General features: G+C 47.0%; 1 protein-coding gene across 3 annotated transcripts in view; it reads left to right on the top strand.

Moving 5' to 3' along the window:
• The first annotated feature begins 374 nt into the window (after positions 1–374).
• LOC144739426 (semaphorin-4A-like) overlaps positions 375–19,873 on the top strand; it is a 103,980-nt gene continuing 84,481 nt past the window's right edge. The window contains exons 1-2 of one of the 3 annotated variants that reach the window (XM_078622403.1): positions 375–616; positions 5,725–5,821. The gene's annotated coding sequence lies outside the window, so the exon portion shown is untranslated. Of the gene's footprint in view, positions 617–5,475; positions 5,822–19,873 lie in introns of those variants that run through there. The other 2 variants (XM_078622408.1, XM_078622389.1) reach the window with 2 other exon arrangements.

Genomic DNA, 19,873 nt, shown 5'->3' with positions numbered 1-19,873 from the left:
GTGCTCGGAATAGCGAGAGCAAATTATGCGTACGCAGACTCTTTCCTCCTTTAGACCGAGATGACCCAACCGACTTTACGAAACGCCCGTAATGACAGGCTCGCGGCTCGCGACGTTTCCCCAGCGTTCTCGTGCTGTCATCATTGTCTGAGCGCTTAACCGCGGTGTGCAAACAGTCGCCACCAAAGGACAAGGAGAACGTTCCATAAACAAGTCGACATCCGCGGTGGTTCCTTGACATTGTGAGCGTCCCTCGGCGTTGAGTACAAGCCCCCCCCCCTCCCCCCGTCATCATTCTCACGTAGCTTGAAGGAGTGGGCATGCGAGGCATTGCCAGGGTCACCTGACCCACGGGGCGCTGTGTTCCGTGGCAGCAGCTGCGTTTTCCACGCGCACGCGCGCGGCTGTGTGCGCGCGCGGTGTGTGTGTGTACACGTGGTCTTCCGAGTAGCCGTGGGGTTCGTAGGAGGATGTTTATTCTTGGAGCGTTCTGTGGCAGTGGAAACCACCACGCGCGCTGTTCCTTCCACGCGTGAGAGCTTTGGCCATCGGAGGTTGTGGCGACGGTGCTTGGGCTGCTGTCGAAAGCGACTACCGCGCTGTGAAATTACCCGAGGTACGCTGGAACGGAGTCAAAGTGTGAAATTGTAGCCGCGGTATCGCAGTGCGGAGAGATTGACTTATGAAAAGCATTATATTCTCTAATCACGGAAGCGAGGTTTAGAAATAATGCAACTGAATTCCTTGTTTGGTATTTTTTAAAGTCGAGCTCGTCCGATAATATTATCACTCGATTATTCTCATGATTACTAGTAAAACAAATATATGGTATTTAATCTAACTTTGGCGTTCATCATGTTATACCGTGGCTGTAGGCTTTATAGCGCGAATGAAAGCAATTGCCTTCTGTTGTCCTCACGTTAATCCAAGCGGCTACAGACTCGTCGCTTAAAAATGAATATTATTGTAAAATCGAATTACTCGGTGCATGCTAAGTGTCGGTAATTTGATTCCACACTGGGAATAGAAAAACACCCCAATAGCATCATATTACTAATACGCGTTATTGCTTTTTGTAATTGGATTTCTGGTAATGCATTACCCCCCACCGCTGGACATGATTGCACACGCCTTGTGTACGATGTTTTAGACGCTGAATAACTCTGAAACGGGTAACGTTTATTCAAATCATTTACAATTCTGTTGTTGCAATCCTTCAGCAAATACATTTCCCCCCCCACCCACACCGCAGATTAATAACGCATTTTCGTGAAGGGAGAAAGAGCTATAATGTTTTAGTGAATATTTTCATGACAATGTTCGGTGTACCCTGATACATTTGCATCGCTACAAGTGCGCCGATTTATTCGAGTGAATTCGCGTAATTGATGATCACATCATCGTTGACCAGGTGTTGCGTGACTTGACGCAAAGGTATGTTTGGTACATGAATTCAAGAGATGACGTGTGTACATTTTATATATATTTACATGATACTTGCCTATGAGGGCATTGACATGTAAACGTGATATTAATTCACCTTTCAAACAAGCGATAAACATGTAATATTCAATTAAATTGCATAAAATATATGTGAATAAATAATTGCGGAATGCACCTAATGTCATCAGATCTCGGAAGCCAGGCAGGGTTTGAGTCTGGACAGCGCTTAGATGAGTGACCACCATGCACAAATAGTGTTAGGTTCAGGGCTATGCGATGGGCAGTAGAAGGCAGTGCAGCAACATTTAGTGTTGTACACATCTTACTATACTGTGCTCACACGTCCACTGCTCGGAGCTTCACCAAGCCGCACCTCACAGGCAGAGTCAATGCCACACCTCACCGGCGGAGTGAAGATGTCCAAATAACCCTCGTGAACCACACAGGCGTCAGAATGCCCTCATCCAGCAGTGGATTGACAAGAGGGCTGTACAGTAACATGCTCAAGCACCTGCATGGACACACGTTGGCGAGGTCTGTTTTTAATCGGTGTGACTTTGCAGTGGCGGTAGCCGCGACAATTTAAAGGATCCAAATAATGACGTTCTACCCAGAGTGCACGTTGGAGTGCGCCGCGCCTGACAATTTGCGTTTGAAAAGGTTATTTCCCACAACGACTGTTGTGCAAAGGTCAAGAATGAGTGGGCCCTGAGGGGGCCATTGCGCAACGCCGGGCTTAACTTGACCCTGTTTGGCTAAAGATTTCAAAAGTACAGCTGCTGCTGCTGCTAACTCCGTTGGAGGAATAAAAAAAAAGTTTAGTTTACATAACTGCCACCACTATTTTTAATTTGAGGGCAGCACTTACTGCAAAAGTGGTGTGGCCGATGCTGCTATAAATGGCACCGTGGGTGGAAGATTTGCACTTTGTTAGACTCGTGTGCTGCTATTTACCGCGCAGGTTTTCGCGGGCATGCTTTGTATGGATCTCCGTTGCGTTTTCGGGGTTGTCTCGCGTGTTGTTCGGCTCGGAGTGTGACGTTTCGCCCCACGTGCCGGGAGCTCAATGAGCCGAACGACACTCGGTACAACGTGAAAACACGTCGGGGAACTTGGTTGGGAGCCTTTTCTCTCGTGTGTGGTTCCTCCCACAAGGGAATTACTCTGCCGCTGTTTAAGCGTTATACCTGTACCCAAACTCATCTGTCCCTACAAGCCCCGCCACTTGGTAGCAAGCAACATTTTATGGTGAAAATAACAATGTCCCTCATTTATCCAGGAAAGCCTAGCCGAATTTCGAGACACCATCTATGTCAGGAAGGACCCGCATTGCATTGTTGGGTGAATTCCGTTCACGAATGTTCGGCATGTGGGAGGACACCTGGACTCCTGCAGTACGGTCCTCAGAAAATCCACACGCACGAAGTGACAGCACTCGAAGTTTCAGCCCAGATAGATTCAAGCAGCCATCGCTGTACCGCCATCTCCTGACCACCTCGCGACTCAAGCCCGACAACAACACCAGGTATACCCTCGGCAGTGTCCCCTTCGAAGTACGAACCAGGCTGAGGCCCCGATTGGCTTGTGATATCTGCGTTATCGTTTCACTCCCCTGTGCTGGTGTCTGGTGGCTTCTACCAGGGGGTGCCCCAAGGTTAGGGGCAGAAGGCGCCGTCCAGACCCCGTAAGGGCGTGAGACCTGATGCGTCAGCAGGTGCAGGCGGCAGATATCATTTGCCGCGATAACGGAGCGTTTCGCTGCCACCTTTCTCGCACCAGGTGAACCGGAAAGTCGTTTTTTTTTGCCTCTGCCGCCCTCGTAACTCATCCGCTGACATTCAAACTGTGGGCGGTGGTGGCCGGGCTGCAACGGCACTTTTGTTCAAACAGAGGGTTGCGTCACGCTAACCCGAGCTCGCTGGGACGTCGGGCTTGTGAGCTCAATGGTGACAGAGGCTGCTGCAGTTAGCGCTGCAGAGAGCGGTGGTTCTTCTTAACCTGGGGCGCACGCTGCACCCCCTGGGGGTGTGAGATGCCCTTTCTGGGGGTGCGAGACATGCCAGATTTTTTGTAGAAGGTAAATCATCGAAAGCACAAATTAAACACGGGCACGTGAGTACAGCTTACTTCGCTTCATCAAACGTATGTCTTTATGAAAAACTAATTTTACGATTGACAACCAACAGGGTGCAAGGTTGCAGCAAAGGTTAAGAAGCGCTGGCATAGAGCATATACACGGGGCTACGTGGTACAGCAAAATCCATTGTTGTACTCTACTATCAGCGTGATGAAGTGTGGTCAAATAACCCCCGTGATCCACACGGCATGGCTGGGGGCGGGGGGGCTATACACGTGTGTGTGTATATATATATACACGTATGTGTGTGTGTGTATATATACACGTGGAGCAGCGGCACTGTGGCTCAAGCACTGCGCAATGAACCCGGGGGAGACCTTGATTGGATTCCCAGCCACGTCTAATGTCAGTGTGACATGTGCACCGGTCGTGCGCCGACCCCCCTCCGCCCGCTCCCCCTTCGAATCGCGCTGACCAGTGTGGCGAGGTGCCGTGCTGTGCTGTCACACAACCTCCACAACTGACAGAGTGTGGAGAGGCCTTCGTCCGGCAGTTGATCCGGCAGGGAGCCACAGTGGCGAGCTCTTAACTACCTCGCCTGGTATACAGGAGGTCGTGGGTTCGATTTTGACTCTGACGCCTGTTGTATGTTTGGAGTTCGCATGTCCTCCCCCCTGGTCGTGTAGAATTTTTCTCCGGGTCCTCTGGTTTTTGCCTCCACATTTAGAATCAACATGCGTTTCGAGTATTAGGCTGATATATAGTTCTACATGATAAGCCACTTGGTAGTTTGAGTCAACATTTGTGGCCAGGTCGCTTCTGAAAAAAGAGCTCGATAGCTCAGTGGGCCCTATCTGGCAAAATAAAAAAATAGTTTTCGTTTAGTTTTAGTCTGTGGTTTCTGCATTGTTTTGAAATTGCCTTTAATTTTAGATTGACAAAAGAGCGACACAAAAAAAGTGTGTTCGGGTGGCACTCCTAACAGAATGCTTGACTCACGCTTGAAACGTTGCGAATACATTTTCCGATTGGAGGTCAACTTGCCACACCATCGCTCGGGGGTTGATTAAAATCGGCACTGTACCCACTTTGTAAAAGTCAATAGTGATAAACCGTGCCCAGCCAAAGAAATGTGGAATTTTGATTTGTGGCACGGAGTATCCAATAGGGATGAACGCTAACCCCTGCCACCCACTTGCCGATAGTCTGAAAGCACACGTGTCCTCGTGAAAGTTATATTCTTCGTTTTTTTCGGTAAAGTCACATAGGTAAAAAATTAAAATTTACTTGATACAGCTATCGTGCTGTGACGGTTCCACCTGAAGACGGAATCTTGTGTTGCCTCCGAAACGTCGTGATTTTTATTTTATTTTTATTTTACTTTTATTAATTTTAAATTTTTACCTACGAAAAAAAACTAAGAATATGAATCCTTGCAGTCACCGAAAGCTTCAAATCTCGTGAAAGTTTTTCTTTTCTACATTTGATCGATGCAAATTGATTATTTAAAAGAGAAGTGACGTGGGACCTGCGGCTGGTGGCATACCACCACCTCTTGAGTGGCATTTTCTGTAAATGTGTCATCTAAAGCAGTCTAGACTCTAGCCAGGGGGACAAGGAATTAGCTTTCGTTTGTCTTTACTCACTGGCGCGTTGGTTCAACTGCAACATTCACCCTCAAGCAGAGTCCTCTTCAAAGGGCTTACCTGCTAAGACTTGAGACACACTTACAGTCAATCTAATTAAGCTCTTTAGGCTCCCAGTGATAACGTCCTGTTTTTAACGAGTTGGACTGTACAGCATTTAGGCACGCGTGCGGATCCTGCTGATATCGTTTATCTGATGAAAAATCAAACACTGAAGTTGGGGGTCGGGGTGGCGCAGGGGGGGTTCTATTATTTCCATTACGAAATAACCAGCATCACGAAACTTGACGTCGCCCAGCACTAAACCGAAGCGCCAACTGATGTTAGCCGCGTCACTCGTCCGCCTTTGGATCAAACGATGTCCGGTAACCCGAGCCGTGGGACAGAGTAACGCACACCGCTGATCAGCGCAGACAAATTGGCGTGGCGTTGTACGTCTAAGCGAAACCCTGGTCTGCGGCTGCAGACTTTGAGCCACGAGCCGGGACTCCGGATGCCCCCTGTTTAAAGGCTTTAATAGTTTTACCTCCTGGCCTGCCCCCGTGGGTTATCTTGCAGGCGCCGACGACCTTGGACCGGCTCGCTGTGCCCGCCGCGACGTGGCGGTTGCAGCGAGATAGCGACGCGCCGTTCTCACCCCCGCTGCAGGATTAAGGTAACACAACAACAACAACAGAAATCAACAAACAAAAGGAGGCCACGGGTCATTTTTAAACGGTCGCTCACCGCGGCAGCAAGCCAGTTTCAACGAGCCATCTTTATTGTTTTACTGCGGCATTTAGTTGCGCGGAACTTGGCTCTACAAAACAGGTTGTAAGCATTGTTGTGATATTTTTTTATTTATATATATGTACCGTTTAATATTGGCTCGGTCAATGTGACCCGGACTGCTTCCTTTTTTATTATTATTATTTTTTAATGATTTTTTCTATTCTGGCAGGTCTAAAATGTTTGATTGTTTTAATAGCGATCAGGTAATATAAACACGTCAAGAATCGAACGCGCAAAGTTGAGCAGTTGTTTATTTAAAATGTATTAGAACTCGGAGTGCACAAAAAACAAACACAAATGTAACCAAAGAAAACACAGCGGTGGATGCTAAACAAGAAACGTGTTGGCACTGACGCACGAGCACAAATAAAATTAAACTTGCCACCTTCGTCGTGAACGCTGCTTTAGGGGTGCAACATCCATGGGTCGGGCAGTGGTTTCGGCGATGGAGACCTTCTCTCAGAGGTCGCAAACGGGGTTTGATTCCTTACCCGTACCCGGCCGCACCAGGGTCGCAAACGGGTACCCGGCTGGGTACGGGTAGCCGGGTATCGGGTAGGGTACGGGTATCGGGTACCCGGTTGCGACCTCTGCCTTTTCTCCACTGGCAAGTGTAATTCGGCGATTCTTTGAAAATGTTAACCTTTTGCATTCTTCTGCGAGAAAGGCAGTGCTCGTGATGAAGGTGGTGAGAGTGTCCTGTAGATATATACATTTTTAAAATATATATATACACTATTGAAATCTTATAATGAAAAGTGCTGTGAGGAGTAGGTCCGTTATGAAATGTCAGCTCCGGCAAGCGCTCAGTAAGGAGACGGGGGGCACCTTGCGGGGATTGTTCGTGCCGTCTCCTGTGCACCCACCGCGTGGCCCATAGAACAGCGGCTTCGGCGGGTGTTTACGGGACACGCTTTCTGCTTTGCCGCCCGGGTGTGATGTGGCTCTGTCTGCTCGCATGGGGCACTTGCATGGTCCACACGCTGGGCTGTAATTGGGTGAGACGGAGTGGAGTAATTTAGCGTGAAGAGATCGCTTGTTCCGTGGTCACGTATAAAGGAGCCGGGGCGGGCGGGAGGGGGGGCAGAAATTTGATCGCGAGTGGCTCGGACAATAAAACGTGGCGCTATTTCCTTTATGGGTTTGGGAGGTTGAGAAGAATGAGATTAAAGTGTGAGCGTGTCTGTACGTGTGCGTATGTATGTGGGGAGCGGTAGTGTAGTGGTTAGATCGCTGCGCTACGAACCCGGTGACCCGAGTTCGATTCCAGCTCACAGTGGCCAACACCAGTGACGATTATATGAACCGGTCCTGGACATCCCCTAGGTCGACTCAGCTTGAAATGAGTATCCTCGTCCGGTGTGTAAACATCGCCACTGGGGAGACAAAAGCGGTCGGGCGCGGTGCTGGCCACTCACCCCCTCGTGTACCGTTCCAGCCTTCATAGGTGCTCGCTAACAGCACTTGCCCTAACAGTCTGTTAAGGCTATATGGGGAATCTTTGTCTTTTGTATGTGTGGGAGCGGTGGCGCAGCGATTAGCGCACTTGCGCTACAAACCGTTCGATTGCCAGAAACCGCCACCATTGACGATTATCTGAAATGGTCCTGGGCTTTCTCTAGGTCGACTCAGCTTCAAATGAGTACCTGATGCGGTGTGTAAACATTGCCACTGGGGAGACAAAGGCGGCCGGGCGTGGTCCGGGCCACCCACCCCCTCATGTGCCGTGCTGGCCTTCATAGGTGCTCGCTAACAGCACTTGCCCCAACAGTCTGTTAAGGTTATAAGGGGACGGGGGTCTTTATCTTTGTGTGTGTTTTTTTTCTGGGAGTGGTGGTATCGTGGTTAGCACACTGAAATACGATCCCGGCAATCTGGGTTCAATCCCTGGTCATTCACAACATGTGTGTGCAGGTGGCATCCGAAGCTATCCTGGGCCTCCCACCGATTTTTTTTTCAAAATGAAAATTACTACCTAGGCTTTGTTGTTGGTCTCAAGACTTCCTCGGTCCCGACCATTGCGGTTACGTGCGAACAACAATACTTGTCGCGTGGTCCATAAGGATAAACAACGGGGGGTCGTCGTGCTTATGTGGCTGTGAATGTGTGTACTTGGGGAGCGACTGTGCAGTGGTTATCGCATTGCCCTACGAACCCAGGGTGGATTCCTGGTCACGACCAACATCAGTGGCATATGCTACCTGCCAGTCCTGGGGTTCACCCCGAAGGTCGACTCAGTCTTAAACGAGTATCTGGTGCAGTTATATAAACGTCAACAATTTGGAGACAAGAGTTGCCAGGTATATTGATAAGCCACGCCATCGTCTTGTGCGTATGGCTGGCATTAACAGGTGCTCGCTAACAGCATTTACCCCAACAGCCTACACAGTCTATGGAGGGGGTACGGGGGTAATTAACTTAATCTCTGTGTGTGGTGTACAGCAGCAGCAGCAGCGCATGTACACACGAAAGAAAAATTTAAACTAAAACATTGCGTGGGCAGATGGTTGTCTCATTATTCATACCTGTCAACCCTTATCAGCGCTGCCTACTAATTACAGGCCAATTCAGACCTCATTGGTCACCCCGTGCCCCTTATAAATCCCAACGTCCAACTCGCACAGTCCCATCACGAGGGAGAAACACAAACAAATAGATGAAACAAATGTGCCCAAATTGAAACGGCTGTACGCCGTCTGGACCTGAACACTCAGTTTCCCTGTACAAGAACACGGGTAAACCGTATGGGTTGACAGCTATGCATTATTTGTCAAAATAATCATTCTTCTTCTGTTACTGCTGCTGCTGCTGCCACTGTCTTCATCGAGTTAATAAAATGTTGCGTTTCAGTACATTCCTGCTAAATGGTACCCCCCCCCTCACCGCCCTCCCCCCTGACAATGTCTTCAATACGGTTGCAGCGAAAGGGGATTCATCTTCTTGGTTCTTTCGGTAAAGTCACGTGGAAGGGAAGTAATAAAATAATAACAATAAAACATAATACAATAATCTTCTTGGTTCTTTCGGTAAAGTCACGTAGAAGGGAAGTAATAAAATAATAAAAATAAAACATAATAAATCGAAATTTAAAAGCGAAAGGGGACTTTGTGTTTTCCTGAAGCCAAGAAGGCCCTGCCAGCTTCTTCAACTTGCCGCAGCCTGTTTGCACACGTGACATCTGCTGCTGCTGCTGCCGCCTCCAGGGCCGTAGACTGATATGGGCCTCAGGGTCAACGTTCTCGTGACGAGTATTTGGCTCACGTTTTTTGTTTAGAAAAATAACTCACAACGGTGTCTTCTTTCGTTTAAAAAAAAATTAATCCTTGAGCAGCAGCTTGGGATGTGCAAGCGGGTGCCACAAGTTGAAAGGGGTCAATAGCTCCACGTTTAAAACAAAAACTACGAATGCAAACAATCTCGCACGACCCTAAACGAACCAAACGGGGATATCGCATTTGTGTTGGGATGATAGTAGCCCTACCAAAAGAATGCCAACCTGTGATTTGTATCGGTTCAGGGGGACCACTTGTACGAATGCGAATATGCGCATTTGTCAGAAGCAGCGGGGGGCAGCGGAGGTGCGTATGTGTGTCTGGGTGTGCACGCGTGTGGGGGTAGATGTATGTGTCTGCGCGTGCGGGTATGTGCCCGCCCGCGCACATGCGTAAATTTGCGCGTGTGCCTCTTGGCAGAGAATGTGTTTGGCCCTGGGTCTGGCCGCTCTATCTTTCCTCCCGCGTTAAGGGATCTGACGTGGTGCCAGGATGAGCGATGGGGCCTGCTTTGTCTTGTTTTCACAGACGGAACCTTCCCTGCACCTCTCTCCTTCCCCCAGCCCTCATGCCTGCCCTCCCTGCCTTACTCCTACCTGCCCCCTACTCTCCTACCTGCCCCCTACCTGCCTACCTGCTCCCTCCCCTCCTGCCTACCATCCTCTCTGCCCCCTATCCTCCTGAATGCCCCCTACCCTCCTGCCTGCTCCTTCCCCTCCTGCCTGCCATCCTGTCTGTCCTTCCTTTCTGACTGCCCCCTACCCTCCTGACTGCCTCCTACCCTCCTAGCCACCACCTACCCTCCTGTTTGCCTCTTGCCCTGCTGCCTGCCTCTTGCCCTCCCGTCTGCCCCCTGCCCTCCTGTCGGCCCCCTGCCCTCTTGACTGCCCCCCTGCGCTTCTTCCTGCCCACCACGACTGGCCAGCAAGGCCAAGCATTGCTCCACTATTTACATCGTCGTGGTGTCCCGGCACGGCCCTTGGACGGTTATTGGAGAGCAGTGACCGGGGAGTTTGGCAGCCTAGGTAACTGCCCAGTAACAATACGTTACTTTAATGGCACACAAGAGCCATTGCATCATCAGTGTAGCATTGTTTTATTAAAACATTAGAAATGGGAAAACATTTGTTTTTAATTCATATGCCGCTGTGTAATGGTATTTGTGTGATAAAAAAACAAGGTATTTTGTTCATCCATCGCTCGATGAAAACTGTTCAAGTTCAAGGATTACCATCTTCGTGATGATAGTTATTACTGATGTCAAGACTAAACATTATTTTATCATCATCAGAGAGCTCCCTTTATGGTGGACATGAACGAAGACAGGATATCCCACTCTGGACATCAACACTGACGCTCTTCTCATTCTGGGTGGAGGGTTGGAAACCAGCAGATGCACGGGATCTACAAAGTAACCGTGGTTTACTCACATTAAATTTAACAAAAATTGCAATTCACAGAGACATGCACTCATTTTAAGAGACTTTGTGTAAGGAATGACATAAATCACATTTCTAGGGATTATTTAAATTGTCATGTTAAAAATTTTTAATATTCAATTAAATAATCCATTGATGTTTTCTTAATAATGCCATGAATGCAAAAGCACCTCTCGTGGCTGCCGGGGGGATATGAACTCAGTGCATACAATGCATATGACTTGAAAACCATTGATTCTTACAAATGTGATGTGATACGTGTTTCATTATAGCCCCAAAGTCCATAAAATTTTAGATAGTTGGAAAACCTAGTTCCAGGCTGAATTAGTCAACAAAATATATATTGTTTTCCTTCCAGAGTGCAACCATATATTACGTTTTATCTGACAAGAGACAATGTGAAACTGTGTGCTGGGCTGCAGTGTCCTTAAAGTGCAGAGTGTGGGTGAGTGAAGTGTTAGGCACAGTAAATGCTGAATCTGAGAATTATATGAGCCTCAGAAAATGCATCGTTTGTAGTGAACTAACTTTGATTAAAATATATTTAGCTGATTCGTCTAATTAGTTAGTTGCACTAACTATGGGAAATACTTGAACCAGCCATATCTGGTATAGGCTTGAAAATTTGTGTGTGTTTTTGTTAATGCAATGCTTCCTCTTCAGTTGTAGCGGCTCTCTTGTCTAAAGCAGTGATAACCCGATGCCACGATCTCGGGATCAGTGGTTTTAAATGTGCCTCCAAGAGAGCAGCAGACCGTGCTTGAGACCACATTCATAGATCAAAAACGCGGCTGCTCTAGTCGAGTCTCCGGGAGACTTTCCCGGTGGTTGACGCAGTGGCATTCCTGGCTTTAATTACGTGTCTATCACCATGCCAGTCTGAGTAGGATATGAGCACTGCAGCTCCACATGGGTTTAATAGAATACTGAAACGAATCATGTTGGGGAGAAGGAGGAGTGAGAGGGGGGGGGGTCATGTGGGGGGGGGGGGGGTGTTATTTTGCTTTTTATTTTGTTAAGCCAAAGCGAAACCGAGCTGCGTTTTAGCGGCACTATAAATGTTACGAGGTATCGTTGAGCTTACTTCGTCGAGTTGTGGAGACAAGAATGAAGGCACCTCCCGCCGCGCCTCCTCGTGAAGCGAAGTCCAGGCGCGGCTTTGCCTCGTGGCTACCGTGGCGGCGAGAGAGACGGTGACGGCTAGGCGTATGGCGATCATGCCCCCCGTGATTATGACCCGCTCAGATCACTCCATGACAGCGCTGCCGCAGAGACGCATTCGGATTTCAAGGACGTATAACTCGTATTACTTAGCTGATTGGTCGCATAGTATGTGAGCGATGTTCATTTTCACTTCAGATCACGTGAGCCATCACTGCTGTGCTGGGTGCTTGCGTGCATAAATCCTTCCTCTTGGTCAATCCCCAGGATAAATCAAGATTTCTGATTCTGAATCGCAGACTTCAAACGTTTCTCTTCCCTACCTGCGAGTGCCTTTGTCTCGCTATCAACACTGCTTCTCATCGCAGCTGCATTGTCGCTTTTCTTCTCTGACCGTCCTCTTTGCTGACCCCCAACTGAACGTATCTTTTGATTAAATAAAAAAAACATTTCCACTTTCCCGAATCACCATCCCCTCCCACCCGTCCCCCGCGCTTCAATGTCAAATAAAACCTCTCCTGTCACGTTTGTGCGGCAATTTGAGACACAATGGACTTTATTACTCGGAATGTTATGCGTGATCACAGACGCTCGCCTGCATGGCCAGTCCATAAATCCACAAGGCCCTCCCTTACGTCATTGCATTCGCTTTCAAAGCGACCGACAACATTTTTGTAAAAAAAAAATAAAGCTGTCTACCCCCACCCCCCACCCCCGAGGATTTCTTGTGCCCTTGGTCCCGAGTGACTTTGCAGGAGACGAGGAGGCTGGCATTGTTCCATTTCCCGCGTGGCATCGGTGTGTCCCGCGCCTCCCGAAGGCTGAGTTGGTGGCCTCGCTGGCACAGGGCAGTCGGTGTGTTTGTTGTGGGGCGAGTTTTTTTGTTGTTGTTGCTGTGCGCGTGTGTGATTTCCGCGGGTACAGAATGTGCAAATGTGCTTGTTGTGCCCGGGGTAGGTCCTTTATAGTCCTGCAGGCACGGCTTGCATCACAATCGGGACCCTGACGTTAAAGGCTGCCTCTCTCGCCGAAGCTTCGCAAAAGCGAACAATGCAACGTGGCTCGAGACGTCGTGCCGTCTCCAGGGCCGAGCGACGAGCATGGCGCTCTGTGCGCATTGAAGATAATAGAACTTGTTCGTAAGACACAGGCATACATACATTCATTCGTACACACATACAATGCTAGGCAACAGTTGTGTGGCGGTTGAGTGTTTGAGCGCTTCATAATTTACGTGAGTGGGCGCGATGGATAGCTTTGTTTACTCTCCCCAGGCAGCAGTGGAAACTCCGTGTTTCTATGACAGGAGCCAGTCTGTCCAGTGGATAACCGCTGCTCACAGTTTAGCGGTTTCCGTGCAATTTTTACACCAAGACACAATGTGCCTGAGTGCAATGCACGATTGGAATTCTATGGCAAATTTGACATCTCTGGGAATAAATGTTGGAATTTAGAAACGAAAGACATTAAAATTGTTTAGAGCCGGTGGCTATTAGGGGCCAATGCACACCTTTGATGTAAATAATGAACGTTTCGTTTCTGGCCTGCACGCGTGTCTGGCTGTTGGGTTTCCTCATCAGCTGTAGCACGTGATTTCTATATATATACATTTTATTCAGACAATAACCGAGCAACTTAATATGATTGAGTAATTCAAGACTGGTTACATTATCAAGTTGTTGTGGAGCAGTGGTGCAGTGGTTAGCGCACTGTGCTACGAACACAGCGACCTAAGTTCCATTCCTGGCCATAGCTAACATCCGTGGCAAGCGATATGCGAACCAACTCTGGCACGTATCCCCTTCACGAACCCACACTGATCATAAGTATGTCCGAACAACCTAAATAACTGACATGGTGTGGGGAGACTGTCTTCTATCAGTTGATTGATAAAGGGGGTTCAAGTTATATATGTATTTTATTGTCACATTTATCATACACGTTTGTATTACATTATAGATTAGAATTCTGTATTGAATTAATCTGAATCGTGAAAATGAGGCTCTTATTGAATTGGCCTTGTCAGGCGGTGTTTAAATAAACACAGCGGGCTGACATTTATGAGGACAATTTAGTGGCCTCAAGAGGCACATTGGCTGCCAATGCTGGCTATGGGCTTAGGGAAGGTGATTAGTTTTACCAATTTAAATATGATGCCATTCTGGTGATTCTTAAACACTTCAGTGGACCGAATGAAGGGATGTGGCAGATTTATATGATATTTTCTTTCTTTGCGGGATCTTACATTCTGGCATCCCGGAATTGAATCACGAGTAAGCTTCCCAGGTTTGAACCAAATATCTCAATTGTGCCGGCTCAACTAAGGCCTCCACACTTGAGAGGCTCAACCGGGACACGTGGTGAGCTCACAGCCCCTCTGCCTTTTAGCCCTAGCTACCTTTAACATAACTGCATCGTGCTCCAAATCCCGCTTATATGGCCTCGCTCTCTGTCGTATTAGCCCCGGTTTGCTGCATCTACATCAGCCATACGAAAGAAGAAGACCGGTCACATGCCACATCTACTCCTCTGCCAATCACACCCACTGGTTCAGTAAACCTTGCCCATTGAGCTTTATCATTAGTTGAGTGTGAAGGCAGTACATTTTAAACTTGGGAAAAAAAAAATCCAGATTTGTAGCCAACGCTTCAGAGGCACCAGGATATCCTATTTGCAACCGGGATTATCCCGGCCAAAATCGGGACGTTTATTGTGGCCTCGGGCTTAGTGCTGCGACATGAGCATTGGGCCCCCGTGAGCCAACCGAGGGCCACCTCTCTGCCACTCACTGAGTGTTGTTGGCAAAGTTCATGAGGGAGTGCGCAAACACAGAACATTTTGTGCCACCCCCACGGGTGGTGGTGGTGGTGCGTGCAGGCACTTCAGTTCTGGCCGATAAACCTCTTGATGCGTGACCTCATTTAAGTTTGGCAAATACCTCGTAAAATGTTTTATACTACTGGCAGTAATTTCAGTCCAGACATTTATCGGCATGGATGGATGGGGGCTTTTTTTCTTTTCCTGGACACCTGTGCCAGTGGTGATGATGGAGCGTTTGGAGAAACGCGATGAAGGAAGGACACCTTACACGGCAGCGGTGCAATAATATTTGCTGCGGCGTGGTGTAGGCGCTACGGATATGTGTTTCGGAAATCTCGATCACTTGTCGCGCGCGGGATGGTTGGACGGAAAGTCTGTTTATAGCCAACCTAGCTGGCAGATTAGCATCTTAAACGGAAAAACGTTTCAAAAATAATTCCACGGGTGCATTTACATAAACTGATAGGTAAATATGTGAACTTTTGACTTGGCCCCCTACCCCCCCCCACGTCATAATTCCATCAATCGTTATGATTTGGGGGTCACGATTCGATTAAAGAATTGCAATTGATTTATTTTTGCCTAATTTTTGCCATCGCGTTTGTATTGTTTCTCTTTTAGTACTGTCTCACAGTTGTTTCATTGCTCCAAAGTTGCAATACATGCTAAACAATCTGACATGCAATGATTACATACGCGTGCCAATGAGCTTAAGAATCCATTTAAATTCGTGGCTTTACAAATATGCTATTCACATGTTGTTTTCCGCAGCTTTTGACAACTACAAAATAAGACTGACAAACAAAATGCGGTCACACAACCATCACCTAAAAAGTAAAGCAAGTAAACATCGTGACGTGTTTTTATTCCCTTAATGATTACCCGTCAGTGTTGTGCCCTCCTGCTAACCTCAACAATTTGCACAGATGTCTGTGGGTTGAGGCATGGCTGCCCTTGAGTGAGTTCCCTCTCTGCCTCTTTGCTCTTAAGCACTTGGAAGGCTGGCCTGCCCATCTGTGCCGCCACTGTAAATCGACAACGGACCAGTTTTGGTGTTCCTCCCTCCCTCCCTCCCATCCCCATCTCTCTCTCTCTCTGGACCCCTCAACCACAACCAGGGGTGCAGACACTGTGAGCGTTATTGGCAGTCTGGCCGGACTTCTAAACTTAAGTGACACCCCCACATTTTTGGACGAAAATTTGAATATTTTTGAGCCTGTGATTTTTTTTCTCCCTTCAACAAACATCGCTGTGTTTTTGTATTATGCCGATGATGGATCCTTTAAATGCACAGTATCCTAGGAACAGCAGGCTCGGTCCCAAGTCAGTAGCAAGTACAGTAGGAGTGTTGGTGAAATATACTTATAATTCAAGTGCAGTATAAAACTCCTCTTATGAATCATGTTTTGTGATCTCGCCAATAACCACCGGGAAACATCATTCGCTTGTAGCAAGGACACCCCCAACTTCAAAAGTCTGGCTGTGCCCGTAGACCTACACTGCCATTGTTTTCCAGAGAAGGGGGGCGGGGGGATACTGCCCTCTGTGCTGGCACAACAATCAGCCAAGCCTGTCGGGACCTCCTCCACACCTTCACCCCTCTGCCCCCCACCACCACCACCGCCAGCCTGATTCTCCTGCTCTTAGTTAGTCCCCAGGCATGTTTCATTTCCACATCACCTTTCGCACCGTACGTAGCCAATAGTGCCAATCGGAGATGCTTGGGGAAGGACAACAACACTGAACCCAAAAGCGATTATAAAGAAATTAGTTTTTCAATCTCGATTGAAAAGTGCATAGCTCCGGTCGTTTCCTAATGTCGGAAGGAGGAGCGTTCCAGACGGCGTCAAGGAGCGCATCTGAAATCTCGCGATGCGATGCGACCACCATCTTTGTTCGATGGCCAGCCAAAAGCCGCTGCTGTGACGCTGACCGGAGTTCGTGTGATGGTCTCTACAGGGCCCACCCTTCTGCGATCATGCAAAGTCAATGTTGAATTTGTGACAAAGCTTCTTCACTCTTAGAATTACGTAATGAATAAACATAAAAAAATTCAAAACACCTGTTGTCCTTAGCATTGTAGTTGAACAGGTTCTTTCTGGAAAATCATCCCATTAAGTGTGTCAGTGTAGGTGTTAGTTGTGCCATGTAAGATGAAGAAAAAACACACAGACAATTTAAGACACATGAACAGGAGATGATAAAGGCTGACACACAACATCGTTACCGAAAGTTTTTAATGTATTTATTCCAAAATGTGCCTTCAACGTCAAATCTTACAAGAAATCCCAGCATGCTTTGCATGTTAAAATTACTTCACCATTCTTAGGAATAGCTTGTAAATATTCACCTGCTCAAGAGTTGGTGTCATATGATTACTGCTTGTGACAAAGACTACCGATAATTAGTTTCACCTTTTTGACTTTAAACTTGAACACATGCTGGAGGCCTCACGTAAAAATGCTCTCCTCATCAAATGGCTCTAAACTGTTCCAACTTTATTCTGCCAGGACCAGCTGACTGACCCCTCAACCATTGCGCCCCACCCTCTCACATATCTGGCTCCAATAAACACAGCGGGTGTCATGGGCCACAGCTGACTTTCCAGAGGCATTTAGCGGTCTGAAAAAACACTTCCCGACGTATTTTGGCCCGATATAAAAAAAAATATTATGCTTCCCTACGGCAGCCGAAAGGGACCGGGTGTGTTCCGCCGTGCAAATGCGTACGTGAAATTACACAAGATGGCAGTCCTGGCCATGTGACTCCACTTCAGTTAATCAGTCAATCGCAATTTAAAACAGTGTGAGCAATATTGAGGTAATTTGTCTTCTTTGAATGGGAGGTAACGTGTGCTTGCTGTTATTTCGCAAGACGCTCTGCGCTCATAGTCTTGCGCTGCTCGTTCATGTGTAAGGTTGATAGAATTTCTGAGGGATTTATTTTCAAAGAATACATTCTTGTTTCGTTTAACACCATAAAATAATACCAAGCGCTTATAGCAATAAGCAGTATTTTCTACTCAAATATTATTCTGCCTTTCTTTCAACGATCTTTCCCCCCAAGTCCCCAATATAACTGTGTTCTTTTGACTCACGAACAGCAAAGTAATCATTTACGTCTCTTGTAACCGGTGTGAATTCTGATGAATGACAATTACACACGATGTTCGTTTTCCTGACACTTTTGTATTAAATAAAAACAGCGCCCGGCACCCAATTGTAGAAGTACCCCGTCCCATCGTTTACAAATCCATCACCTGATTTTAACAACGTGAAAGTTTGTTGTGCGGCTGCTATTATGCGAGTTTGTTAAGTAAACATTTAGTGGCGTTATTCTCTGAATAAGGATACAGGTTCTCCTCTCGCACGTTCAGTGCCCGCTGTTTGCAAAGCCAATGGCCAACACACCACACCGAACCTCACAGACATAATATTCAGGGCCTACCTTGGCTCCTCCCACCCTCAACCAGTATATATACAAATACTGTTTCTTAGAATTTCTCTCACTTGATACAGCTATCGTGCTGTGACGGTTCCACCTGAAGACGGAAGCTTGTGTTGCCTCCGAAACGTCGTGATTTTTATTGTATTTTTTATTTTACTTTTATTAATTAAAATTTTTTACCTACGTGACTTTACCGAAAACACCTAAGAAAAATGGCCAACACATCCCTTTGGAGGTCCTTAATGCAGAGCCAATGGCCATTAAACTGTCTGCTTGCCATTTGTAATCAGACTTACTTAATGCAATTGCGTAAACTTTTGAACCGCGGAAACTTTTGTCCCATGCAAAAATCAGTCACTTGTAATAAGATCTCATTGTAATCACATCCCTGCCAAAACGTCATTAGATTACGTTGTGTTACACCGCCTTGTTTATCTCACTTGCAATGCTCTGTTCCTAATTTAGCAAATCTAAAACTTCTAAATGTGTAATTTGATTTGTTTAATAGATTTGAGCCTTAAGCCTTTTCCCCCTTTGGTCAGAGTGGTGGTTTAAAATCATTATGAAAACATTAATCAGAATGAAAAGTAACTTAAGAAAAAATAGGATTGACGTGTGAGGACTTCATATAACACAATGCAGGTGAATTAATGTTTCAGTAAAAAATCATGTTTGCCAATTTATTTCATTTCTGAGACATCATTTTCATGAAACTGTGTGTAATGCAGTATGCATGTTGTTGTTGTTGTTTGCTAACGTGGCCTTTTTATGCTTCAAAAATTCCCAGAAAGGAGTTGACATTGGTGGCGAGATATTAACGTCCTCGCCTGGTATACAGGAGGTATTGGGTTCAATCCAGACCCTGACGACTGTATCTTTGGAGTTTGCATGTCTCTCCCTGTGGTCGCGTGGATTTTTTTCTGCGTTTTCCGATTTGTCCCTTCACATTCAGAATCAACATGCGTTTAAAGTATTTGGCTGCTATTCACTTACACGTGATAAGCCACTTTGTTGAGCTATCATTTGTGGCCAGGTCGCTTCTGAAAAAAGAGCTACATAGCTCAGTGGGCCTTACCTGGTAAAGGTAACAAAACTATAAAATAGTTGAGTTTTGAGCGATGAAATCAGTTGCGGAGAAGCTGCATTAAATTGCTCATGATTCACGCGTAGCAACAGTGCAGAAGCTGGCCATAATTTAAGAGTGAGACTCGTGGAGGCTGGTAACATACAAACATTCAAACTCAGCTTTAATGAACATTTTTCTTGAGACAGCCTTAATTGAAAGCGATAGACTAGGGGCAAGAATTGACCAAGACTTGGCTCTGAATTGAGGCGGAGTGCACGAGACCTTAACCAGAGCAATGTTGGACTTTAACCCACTTGCTAACGAGATGTTTATTGTCGTTAAGCGTGCGCTGTAATTGGGTTTGTTAAGCTTGGAGCGCACGTGTTATTGTTGGTCATCAGCGTCGAAGGGCGCCGAGACGGGAGATTGTTGCTTATAGTAACGCAAGATGCAGCGGAATGCTAACATGTTTTGCTAAATATTTTAATGTTTACATCTCGTGAGCCAGTCTACTTGTTGATCGAGCATTCTGGCCCTGGGACAGAGCAGCAACTGAGTCTAAACACCCACCACGGCATTTCAACTGCTGGAGCTGTTGGCAGCAGGGAGGAATTTCCTTAGGCCCTGCAGGCATTGTGGTCTGTGGGTGCCCAGTCTGGCTGTTGTTGGAGATTAAGGAGACGTGCGGCCAATTGGTTGTCTGCCCGAATCAGATTGGCCGTTCGAGACAG

Source organism: Lampetra planeri, chromosome 3 (genome assembly GCF_965212315.1).
Source record: "Lampetra planeri chromosome 3, kcLamPlan1.2.h2, whole genome shotgun sequence".
Classification (NCBI taxonomy): Eukaryota; Metazoa; Chordata; class Hyperoartia; order Petromyzontiformes; family Petromyzontidae; genus Lampetra; species Lampetra planeri.
This window is presented reverse-complemented; position numbering and strand designations above follow the sequence as displayed.